The following is a 13,094-nucleotide window of genomic DNA, read 5'->3' as shown; positions in this document are numbered from 1 at the left end:
ACTTTATAAAGAAATAATGTTCCTGTCTTGTGACCATAGGGCGCAGAGATTATGGAATCAGTGCTCTGGCTGCATGACAACACAGCAGAGAAATGGAAAGGGAACTCTATGAGTGCAGAAGGAGCCAAGCATGTGGGGTAGCCCCACTTTATAACATACATCTTTTGAAAGCTAACTCATTCTGAGAGACCAGCATTAGTTTATTCCAATGACCTAATTAGTTTCCACTGGGTTTACCACTTAAATGTTCCAACAAATTCTAGAAACCAAGATTCTTGCATATGAACCTTTTGGGTACAAACCATAGCAAATATTTGTTGTTTAACTTTTTGAAGGAGTTTCTTTATGCTATTTGCCCAGTTTAGCTGCATCATCTAACACTACATCCTGACTAACACTCCTTATTACCTCTTTTTTACTAGTGAGTATGAAGTAATATCTTTTTTTGTGTGTGTGGTGCTAGGGACCCAACCCAGGGCCCTGTACATGCAAGGCAAGCACTCTACCAACTGAGCTATATCCCCAGCCCAATGAAGTGATATCTTATTGTAGTTTGAATCACGTTTTCTTAATGTGATACTCAAGACAACGAGAATTGTTTTCAAATACTGATGGGCATTTTTATAAATTTGGAGAAATGTCTATTCAAGTCTTTTGCTCATTTTTTTAAAGACTGTTATTCTTAACAGTTATATAATTGCATCTATGTATAATCCAGATTATTTTACATGGAAATATATTTCTCTCAGAGGCAAGCAAACCTGTACCATATAGTATATAAATAAAAAGAGAGTAATACTAAACACTCAAATAAGTATTTAAAATTTTTTTTATTTGTTCTTATTAGATATACTTGACAGTAGAGTGGATTTTAATATATTATACATATATGGAATATAACTTAATACACAACCTGAATATAACTTCCCATTCTTAAGGTTGAACATGATGTATACTTTTACTGGTTGTGTATTCATATATGAATATAGGACACGTGTCTGAATAAGATAAGTATTTAAAATATTAAAATAAATAAAATATTTTTTAAAATTCAAGATTCTGATGAGAGGTTAACACTACAAGCTAAATACACAATTCTGAGTGATTCATATAGTCAAGATACTGTTTCTTCTTTCAAAACATTAAGAAATTAACTAAGCCTCAGAAGATATAACTGCCCTCAAGATTTTGATCAAAGTGGTTTTTTACATTAAAATTCATCATGTGCATAATTCAAATATGTCAAAAAATGCATCTACTACTCTAACTGATGTTCATGCTTAGTATGGGTTTATTTGACTAAATTAGATCATTTTAGGGAAAAAGAAGCCAAAACAAAGCATTTACTTTGAAATATATACTAAATAATATATTTATTATTATACATATAATAATAAATATATACTATTATTTCTAATAAAATAATATATATTTTATTAGAAATAATAATTTAAGGTGATAAAGGATTATTTATCATGTGAAAAATAGAGCAAAACATTAGAATGAGCAAACATTTTAAAACAACAAATCTGGCAAAAGACACTTGCATTCATTTTTATTATAATTATCAATGATTTTTATTATTTCTACTGTATTTCATCAGCTTCTGAAACACCTCCTGAATCACTCCAGTTCACGGCAATGTGACCAGACAGGATGGGGCAATGTCATCAGAGGGAGCTTCTTGTCTATGCTGCTCTTCTGTTTTTGTAGCTGAATGCCTTTTAAATTGCTTCTGGAAGTGCACTCTTGGCATCACTGATTACAGATAGGGTTGGTCAATAACATCTTGGCTTATTAGCAGGCATAACTTATTTTGGAAGTGATGGAGGTATTAATGGAAATTGGGGACTTGAGGTGGTAGCAGGTGGAATTAGATGGAAGTAAGTGGAATTGGAGTTGGAATTGCCCACAGGTAGCATGATTTCTAAAAGCCTCAGATTTTGTAGAGTTTGGCGTTCTAAGTAATTTTCATTTGCCATCGCTAGCAAAGAGATGATGTCATTAAATTAGGAAACTTGTGATAATAAATATTTCATGGAATTTAACTTTTTCAAGTTATTATTGACTTCTTTGTGTGGTTATATGGTATGTGCGTGTGTGTGTGTGTGTGTGTGTGTGTGGTTGGCAGAATTTTAGAAAATTCGCTAAGATCACATGTGCCCTGCTGTCATGGAACTTGCATTTGTGTGGATTTATATTTATATTGCATGTGTGTATTGAGGCAGATAGTTATTAGAATTCCTTGACTGTAAGAAACAGGAAATGATCATGGTTAAATAAGGAACAAAAATACTTAATAGGCAGGATATGGTATAGTTCTCAAAACAGAGAAAAGAACCAGGACAGAAAATGAGGCAGCTATGGAAATTTAGGAAACTGTATCTAATGGGACAATCTCTCTTCAAATCACTTCTGTCAAATTGAGAGCACCAAATACATTTTGTCTCTGCTCATAATTGAAATTCTAGAGCAGAGAATATGGCTGGACTGCTTTGGGTCATGTGTCCACACTTTGGCCAGGAAAGGTGGGTTTGTAAATTGATAATACCATGAAATTGTGTACATTTAGGGAGGGGTGTTTCCTCAAAGCAAAATCAGGGTGGTGATAACCAAAGAGGAAATTGGTTTTGGAAAGGTAAACACAGTATATATGAACCAGAAAGGAACAAGATAAATGCATAAAGAGCGGTAACAGAAGGAGGAATATACAAGCACTATGAAGGAAGTTTTTTAAAATTCTGAGGAAAGACGTGCATGTGCACATGTGTGTGTACACACGCACACACACACATACATACACACACAGTGATTCATCTTGAAAACTTGCACAAAGGAAATGACATTGTTTTCCTTCCAAGAAGGCATATTTTATTTATTTTTTCAAGTTGGTAAGCACTTCAGCATTTTACTAGTTAAGATAATTTTGGGGTTAGGACTCATTTTTTAATTTATTTTTCTCTTTTTCCATATTTTTATGGCTATATTAAAATTCTACGTAATACTGGGATTTGTATGACATGGTTATACATGCATGCAATGTAACAATTTGATTTGGTCAGTGTAATTTTTCAGTACTTCCCCTTTCACTCCTTTCAAAACTCCCTATGGACCACTCCTGTCCTCTACAGGTCTCCCTTCGATTTTCATAACATTTGCCCTGTTATGAGTTAGATATGTGCCCCCAAAGCTCCTATATTCATGCAGGAATATTCAGAAGTAAAAGAGTTGGATTGCAGGAGTAGTAATTTGACCAGTCCACCCAAGTTTGAAGGGACAGGGTGGTAACTGTAGGCAGGTAGGACATGATTGGAGAAGATGGGTCAGTAGGGATGTGCCCTAGAAATATACTTTTATCTTCCCTGTGACCCTTCCCCTTTCCTGTCTCTCATTCCTAGCTGCCATGGATGTAGCAGTGTCTCCATGGAATTCTCCTGCCATAAAGTCCTGCCTCACTTGGGCCCAGAGCAACGGACTCAGCTGAACATGGATCAAATCTATGGAACTGTGAACAAAAGTAAACTTTCCCACTTCTAAGGTCTTTTTGACAGAAAAATGCAAAATTTGTTAACATGAAAATTGGTACTAAGAAGCAGTGGCTAACCTGACTATATGATTCCGAATCCTTTGGAGCTTGTTTAGGGGAGAATTTTTAAAAATCTGGAGCTGCAAGCTAGAAAAGCTTTAGAATGTTGTAAATAGAGTTTAATGGGAAATTCTGGTGGGAACTCTGAATACTAGAATTCAGAGATAAAAACTGCTCATGAGGTTTCAGAGGGAAATAAGGATTCCCTTGGACATTTGACTAGAGTCCATTCATGTTACGTTGTGGCAAAGAAGTTTTTACATCCTGCCCATGTTCTGAGACTTCATGTGAGACTATCTAAAGATGATAGACATCTACTTGAGGAAATTTCAAGGCAGCAAAGAATTCAATCAGTGGTGTGGATACTGTCCCCAGCTTTTAGCCAGATTTACTGTGAAAATTTGGGGCCAGAAATCATATCTGAAGAATTTTAGAAACTTCAGTTTGACTAGACAAGTGCATGCAAATCTGTGCTCAAGAAAAATGTGATTTTTAAGGAGATTCTGATCACTACAGAGATGTTGAGCACTTTGTACAGGCACAATAGGAAAGATGGCTGAGGGCATCTCAGGAATCTGCAAGACAGCACACATTGCCTACTGGATACTGTGGAGGGAAAATCCTTTGAGAAAAGATCTTGGTGGCACCCTGCTTTCACCAGGGGGCCTAGGAAGCTGTTTCACCCTGCTCAGCCACGCAGGACCTGAGATACTGCTGTTGTGATGACAGGGGCCCTGGTACTCCCCAGCTGGTAGCAGACCTTAACACCATCTACAGGGTGTCACTGCTGCTGAAATACAGAATGCCCAAGGTAAGGGCCATGGAAGCTTCCACCAAGATTCAGTGGAATGACTGGGAGGCAGGCAAAGTGTGGCAAGATCAAAGTCCCTGTTGGTTGACTATGAAGGGGTGAGGCATGAAGTCGTGATCATAACAACAAAGCTGAAATGAGGATCCCAGGAATTAAGAGATGCCTGTAATATGCACTTACCACTGAAAGGATCTTCTGACTGTGCAGAGGCTCAGACTGTTGAGAACATGTGTGCACTGCCACTAGGAAGACTAAAGAGGCGGGGCTGTCCAAATCCTTAGGAAATGACCCCTTACCACCAAGCTCCCCAGATGCCAGAGGTGGAGATGTAAGGCTTATTTGTTTGGCTGAGTTTTGGTCATGTTTTCATCCCATCTCTTTTGTCTCTGTCTGTATTTGTCCATTTTGGAATGGAAGATGTACTCTTTGCTTCTGTACATTGGATATATTTAACCGTTTTAGTGTTTATTTATTTATTTATCTTTTTAAGGTTATGTGATTTTTAAATTTGTTCTAATTAGTTATACATGACAGTAGAATGCATTTTGGACACATCATATATAAATGGAGTGTGACTTCCTCATGGAACATGTTGTAGAATCACACTGATTGTATCATCATATATGCACATATGGCAATGATATCTGATTAATTCTACTATCCTTCCTACCCCCATACCCTCACCCCTCTTCACTCCCCTCTGCCTAATCGAAAGTACCTGTATTTTCTTCCTAGTCCCCATTTACCATGAATTAACAATAAATTTGTTTTTGATCTTTACAATGACTCACAGTCAAGAGTTTTCCTTGAGTCTCAGAGAAGACTTTGGACATGGACTTTTGGAACAATGGTAAACTGTTAAGACTATGAGACTCTTGGAGAGTGAGTAAACTCATTTTTGTGTGTGTGTTTTGAGAGAGATGTGAGCCTTGGGGGACCAGGGATACAATGTTATGATTTGGACATGAGTTGTCCCTCAAAAGCTCTTGTGCTAATGCAAGAATATTCAAGGTAAAATGATTGTATTATGAGAGCTGTAACCTAATTGGTTCATCCTCGTCTGAATGGACTGACTTGGTGGTAACTATGGCAGGTGTATCATGGTTGGTGTGTCACTAGTGCATGCCCTGAAAGGGTTCATTTTCCCTGTGACCCTTTCAGCTTATCCTCTCTTTGCCTTCTGAATGCAATGAAGGCAGCTGTGTTCTTCCACCATACCTTTTCTCCATGATACCTGCCTCATTCGGGGCCCAAAGCAATTTAGACATGGAATAAACCTATAAAACTTGAGCCAAAATAACTTTCTCTCCTCTACGTTGTTTTTTTCAGTTATTTTGGTCACAATTAGAAAACATTGACTAACAATTCCTTCAATACTTTTTCCCCTTTTTTGCATTTTTTTCTAACTTTCATATATAAAAGAAAACATAAAACTTGACATTCTGAATTAGGCTAAATTTACTTAATATATGATCTCAAGTTTCATCCATTTATCTGCAACTTACATGATTTGATTCAGAGAATATATCTTCTAAGATAGCATATAGGTGTCAGAAAGGATCAAGACAAAGGAATAAAGTTAAGGGGGTGGGAAGGTGGAGATCTATTTGGTTAATGGAGACCGTTCTTGCTGGATTTCAGTGTACAGCAGCACTTTCCCAAGTATGCTTTTGAAATACGGGTGAGAATTGAGACCCTGTCAGGAGTCCCACAGGTCAAAGTAATGTTCACAATAATAAGTTGGCATTTTTCTCTTCACACTCATTCTCTCAGGAATGTGCCCTGGGTTCTTCAGAGCTATCTTATATGTGATGATGCCATTATTTTGATGGTCGATGAAATGATGGAATAAGTAGTATGTGTTCCTGTGTTTTAAAAAAAAGGTCTCATGGAATTTCTAACATAAAATATATTGATGAACAAAATCTATTCGGACTCCTAAATAATATAACGTCCACAATACTGTGGGAACTTCTCTAATCCTGTTTCAAGGAGCATATGAGTAGTCTGACAGCCAATAGGTGACTTTCAAAGTGTTTTGTGTAGCAAAATGGCATATTTGGCGCTTCCTTTAAAGGATAGTATGCTGGAAGACCACCAAATGGGCTGGAGAAACCACTGTGGAGAATAGGAGGGAAATTACAAGGCTGCTAGAGGAGCCCAGGTGAGGGATACATGCTACTGAAGCAGGAATGATAATGGGAAAGAGAAAAGCAGCAGGCAAGACATTATGGACAGGTGGCCATTACTGGATGTGATGAACATGGGGCTTGCTAGAGAGTGAGACGTTAAGAATGCACAGCTTTGATTCTAGCTCCTTATGATGGTCTATTTTTTTATATCAACTTGACTGGGTCATGGGATCCTCAAATATTTGGTCAAACATTATTTTATATATTTCCATTAGGACATTTTTAGATGTGATGAACATTTAGACTGAGTAAAATGGTTTGTATTGGACCTTATCTAATTAGTTAATGGCCTAAATACAACAAAAGGCTAAACCTTATCTGATTAGAAGAGTATTCTTCTATTTCACTCCCCCCCACACACCATTTTTTTTCTTTTTACAGAGCTGGGCATCAACAGTAGGTCTTGTGCATGCTAAGCAAGTTCTCTGCCACTGAACTGCACTACAGCACTGCCTGGTGGCCTTGGACATGGGACTCTTGCAGGCAGTCTTGTGGTCTTTGGGCATACTGGGATGTTAGCTCTGTATATTTTGGACTTGCAGCTTTCATGATTGTGTGAGTTGCTTGGTTATAATATATATTACATTCACATACGTATGTTTGTACCATGAGTTCTATTTCTCTAGAGAGTAATTCTTGAAGAACAAATCTTGAGTGAATTTTCTGAATTGTTTCTATGTTTTTGAAAATTGACTCTCTGATATATTGACTTAAAAACATTAATGATTCTCTTTTCAGTAGTAAAGAGAGCATGATAGTCCATGACATGATCTGACTAAAGAGGTATTAAAAAAAATACCCTTCTAAATTCCTAATCAAGCACAAAAAACAAGAATCTGGGTGATTACATATATGGTTCTTGCAAATATTCTCTTCTAAATCAATGCATATAAAAACATCGCTCCTAGTGTTGCAGAACAAAGTGGGGAGAGAAAGTTGGGCCCAGGGCTGAGGGACACACAAGTCTACCTGAAAGCTTTTCTGTCCTGAGAGAGATTTTTTCTCCCATAGCTGCAGAGTTTATTTTCATTAAAAATCAGACCCAGAATCTTATCCTTTAGGTGATTTAATTACAACTCACATTGAATTACCATCTTCACAGAATGCCTACTCTTAATGTAAGGACATTCATTTGGAAGAAATCCGTTGAATTGGGAAGATAAGTAAAGACTGAAGAACTTAGAGAAAATGAATCCCTAAATTCCAACGATAGTCTTTGTCAGTAGAAGCCACTTCTTCAAAATCATCTGAGGAGTTGACCTTGCATTACCTAAGGAAAAATAACAGATTCATCCCCACCCCAGCCAGTTGTATGGCAAAGGAATGATCCTCTACTCAGGACCTAGCCCTTCATTCCTCATGGTTCTAACCCTATAATCAGAGTCTGAAACCAGAAGGTCCCAGGGTTCAGTGCAACATGTGGCCCATGAAGAGGTGAACATACTCCATAAGGACAATTGGAGTTTTCCAGTTTATACAAGAAACTTGGAGTTTACATGTGAAGCAAATATTAGAGATGGGATAACAAGGAGGGGAACACACAGCTGGATCTGGCTGAGTTTATTGATATGAGTTTACTACGTGCAGTTAATTTTAGAGCTTGGGGACTTAGAAAAGGCTTTCAAAGTATATATGGTTGGCTGAAACATGACTTGAAAAATGGCTCACAGTGAATGAGTTAGAAGTGTCAGACCAGTCTTGATTTAATGTAGACATATGGATGGTAAGACTTAGAAGATTTCAATGTCAGAGTGGATTTGTCACTTAAGATCTTGTCACCCATATTTGGAGATATACTTTTCCTGACAACTGTGAGAAACAAATAAGTGAGGGGAGCCCTGACATTCTTGCTCTTCTCTGTACACAAGTCCGTATAGTGGGAACTGTGGCCACTGAATTGGGAATTCTGAATTCAGTGAGAGTAGCTGGATACCAGGATTGCAGGAGCCAGGTGACAGAAACTAACTGTAAGGTAACAAGTCAAAGCCACAATCAGAAGAGTCTGCTTCATGTAGGACTATGGTGTTGGTTACTTGATCAAGGTGTTCCCAGAAATTAAATAGATAGGTCTACTAAATTTATGTTCTGTTTAAGCAGGAAAGTACTAGGTCAAGTGAACAAATGTGTAACCTGAATCATAGGATTAAAAATTTGTTGTCCCTCAATCAATTCCTAGGCTTGAGTTTGTTTACAGATTCACAATATCTTGAATGGAAGGGAAAGGGTCCTGATACACTGCCAACATTGATATTGTTAGTGTTTCTCCCAGTCTTCCTCAAAGGAACCTATGGTCTTTTATCAGGTTAAATGCAATGAGAAAAAGGAAATAAACAGAAATTTTGGAGACTACTGAACACATGGGTTCTGAACTAAAATTAATCCTAGGAGACTACACATCAGTGAGGTCTACCTGTTAGGCATATGCAGGTCCAGTGATCAGTGGAGTTTTATCTCAGTTCTCTCTCCTAGTGTTTTTCTATGTGCACAAACTCATTCTGTGGCTATTTTCCTGGATCTGGCATGTATGATTGGCATAGTCATAATCATCAACTGCAATGATTCCCACAGGATTTCCTGACCGATGGATTTAGGGCTATTATGAGGCAAAATGTTAAGTGTCATACAGCAGAACTGTCCCTTCCTAGAAAAAAGTCACAAGCCAAAAACAGTACCACATTCCTGAAGGGACTGGAGAGTAGAGCCGCCATCAAGGACTTGAGAGGTGTAAGGCTGGCGATTTCCACATCCTCGTTCAACTTTCCTGTTTACCCTGTGCACAAAACAGATGGATCCTTTATATATAACCAGAGATATGAGAAATTGTGCTCTATAAGTGTAATAAGAATTGTAATGCATTTTGCTGACATAAATAAATAAATAAATAAATAGGAAAAAACAGATGGATCTTAGAAAATTACAATGAATTATTCTAAGTTTAACTAGGTATTATCTCCAATTGCAGCTACTATATCAGAAGATTTCAATGTCAGAGTGGATTTGGTTTCATTGCTTGACACATCCTTGGCACATGGTATGCAGTTATTGATTTGAAAAATTTATTTTTCTTCATTTCTTGTCAATTAGGTCCACCAGAAAGAGTTTGCTATTTTCTGGCAAGGCCATAAATACACATTCTTTGTCCATCCTCAAGGGTATATCAACTCTCCGGTCCTTAGTTATCACTAGTTTGCAGAAATCTTGATCCCCTTTTCCTTCCATATGATGTTATGCTGCTCCATTCTGTGGGTTGGACCTAGTGAAATGATACTGCTTCATGCATTTTAAGATAGTTCCATGTGAGAAGGTAGGAAATAATTCTGATGAAAATTCAGATCTTCCTGCTAAAAAATTCAGAACACTGCTAAGTGTCTGGTGATATGAGGCCTGTTGAGGTAACCCTTCTAAGGTAAAGGGTAATTTGCTGCTCTCTTACAGCCAAAACAACAGAGAAAAATGCTGAGTAGAGCTCTTGAGATTTTGAAGGCATCGTATTTTTTATTTTGGTGAGTTATACCAGTCCATATATTTTTGTAGTATGTTATTGTATACTTCTTGCCCTTGTTATTATACAAAATAATTATTTTATTGTATACTTCTTGTCCTTGTTATTATACAAAACTTGAGGTGACCCAAGAACCATGAGAGTAACAAGGAGAAAATAAAAAAGAAACATCTAATGAGGGAATGGAATATCTGTTAGCTGTAACAAGTACCTGTTGTTATTTGTTGAACTGGAACCTCTCTGACATAATCAGTCTGTGGGGACATGGGCACATGAACTAGGGAAACAGACATGGGCCTGGTGCTTGTGTTTACTCATTTCCAGAAGGCACATGTCTTCTACACCTTTTCTTAAGTGACCGAAGACAAACTACATGAGAATCCAGTATTTAGATTCTGCCTATTTTGAGGTATTAAATGCATAAGGAAAAGATTACTTATGTCCAAGTAACATGCAAAAACTATTTTTAGGGGCTGGGGTTGTTGCTCAGTGGTAGAGTGCTTGCCTAGCATGAACAGGGCACAGGGTTTGATCCTCAGCACCACATAAATGTAAAATAAAGATATTGTGTCCACCTAAAACTTAAGAATAAATATTTTAAAAAAATAAAAAATATATATTTTTAAACCAACATGGTTAAGTGTTAAGATTTTTAGAAATCAGAATATTTATTCACATGATTTTAAAGTCATAGCTAATCATACTTTATGGTAATGATTTAAGTGATGCAGTTTTCACATTTGTTTCCTTCAGAGAAAAGGTAGATGAGTTGTTCTTGAACAACTCAATGCAGTTTTGAAAGAGGAGCCATAGTTTCCAGCATACTTTATTCTCAGTTCAGACACTTCAATTAGGTTCTTTCTAAATGCTGCCACTGTCTTCTGTTTGAAATTTATGAGCTCTTCTTTTGCAGATTCAGAAAGCTGTTCTAATTTCTCATAGCAATTCTGCTGGTGTTCCTCATTCAACTTGACATCTTTGGTTTTTAACTGGGCCTTATCCAGAGCTGTGTTTGAGTTCTCATAGTCGATGAAACCTTTGGTGCCTCTGTGTAAGAGACCCTTCACAGCCTCTATAAGCAGGTAATATTGGAGAAGCTCTGTCACCTTTAAATCTTCATCTGATGAGACTCTACCCTCTACTTTCCTAAGGTTTTCAAATTGTTCAGCAACTTCAATAGGTATTTTTTGATGATCGTGGGTTTACCTAAAGCCAGGCTATGCAAGCTGGCTGCAGTGTGAATAGAATCATCAGCAACATTTGTATAAGATCTGGTCATTCTGTCTGCTTTAGTACAGGAATCCTTGATCCTGTGGGAATGGTAAATAAGAAAGTTCTCTTGCTCCAAGAAGTCCTCCACCTCCTTAACTGCAGGAAAAAGAACTTCATCAGCACTTTTCACCACACTTTTAGAGAAGCCACCAAACATCTCTTTTTTTCCACCTAATACTTGGATCCTGATCGTATTCCAGGAAAACATGAAAGTTGTGATTTACTGAGAACAGAATGAGAAGAAAGCTACTGTCTTCATGAGACGACGTAATCTTCTTAAAGACAGCAAGATACTCAGCTTCCAGTTATTGCTTCATCTTTGCAAATTCTTTTTTGGTCATAGCCCCTCCACCCTATCCCTGTTTCTGCATCTTTTCTGGAGGACAATTGAAATCTGGTAGGAGCAGGAGGAATAATAAGCCTAGTCTGTGGCTTCAATAAGAGTATCATGTAGCCACACAAAGTTTTGATGTTGCCTGGTGACAGAAAACTCTGGGCTCTGAAATGTGGGCTGTGGAGTCTTGGTGTGACTGTCTACTCAACCTTATCTCTGTCATGAGTGCATTAGGTCTGTCAATCTGAAGTGAGGGATCAACGTTCAGGTGCACAGAAACAGACCTCAGGTTGTCACGGTCCTCCTGCTGTTGCAGCTACTCGGGAACCATGGTCTTGGCCATGCAGCTCTAGAGCAGATGCTGCCTGGCTTACTCAGCACCACACAGAGGCCACTGACCAGAGGACTGCGACGTGGAGAGTAGCACTGAGGATCTCCAGTGAGGTGCACTTTGACAGAGCACAGTCCCTAGATTGTTGACCACAAAAGCTTCTGTGTTGAGTGAGGCCCAGGACTGTATGTATAGTCTGCCTTGCCACCTGAGCCACCAGGTTCAATGGTGCTTGAATGGTGCTTGTAATACTGATGCTGGGAAGAGCCTTAGGCAGGCTCTAGGTGAATCGTCACTCAGGCCTTCAGGACTTTGAGCAAATCGCTGTAATCGCCCCCAGAGAACTATCTCCATTTTAGAGACAGGTCTTAGCCTGCTACTGGACTTTCATAGAGACTGAACATTCAACTATGGGCCACCAAGTTACCATGTGACCTGAGCTTCCCTCACAGACTGCTATAACCTGGCCCCCCAAGTTGTGAGGTTGCACGTGCAGTGCAGCACTGTCACTGAATGGAAGAGGCACATATGAGACTGGATCGGGCAGGCCCTGATGGTGCAAGTAGTATATCTGATGTACTGCCCTAAATGCCCCTGGCCCCACAGACTACGATGGAGGCAAGGAAGAGCAAGTCCAGGATACCGGAGATCTCCTAGATTTTCTCTTAGTATTATTATACCTGTGAATGTGAATTAGAATGGAAATCTCTTAGTATTGTCATGACCTGGGGACATCAATGGGAATTATAACACTTCGATTCAGACTTAAGACACTTAGAGATGAATGTTTAGGTCCCTTTCCACACACCAGGTAAAGATCTGCTGAGTTTTTGATGGAGACAAAAAAGAATATGAAATGGGTAGTGAAAGTAGATACAGTTGACCCTCCATGTCCAGTTTCTGCATCTTCAGATTAAACAAACCTAGATTGAAAATTGGGTCTATGTACTGACTATTTTTTTGTCATGATTCCATAGACCATACAGTATACCAATCATGTACAGTGCACTGCCACAGGGTTAGATATTATACATAATCTAGAGTTGACTTAAAGTATACAGGAGTA

The 13,094-nt window shown here is 38.3% G+C and overlaps 1 pseudogene; it reads right to left on the bottom strand.

Moving 5' to 3' along the window:
• Positions 1 to 10,796: 10,796 nt before the first annotated feature.
• LOC143380089 (sorting nexin-5 pseudogene) lies at positions 10,797 to 11,734 on the bottom strand (annotated as a pseudogene).
• Positions 11,735 to 13,094: the final 1,360 nt, after the last annotated feature.

This window comes from Callospermophilus lateralis, chromosome 14 (genome assembly GCF_048772815.1).
Source record: "Callospermophilus lateralis isolate mCalLat2 chromosome 14, mCalLat2.hap1, whole genome shotgun sequence".
Lineage (NCBI taxonomy): Eukaryota > Metazoa > Chordata > Mammalia > Rodentia > Sciuridae > Callospermophilus > Callospermophilus lateralis.
This window is presented reverse-complemented; position numbering and strand designations above follow the sequence as displayed.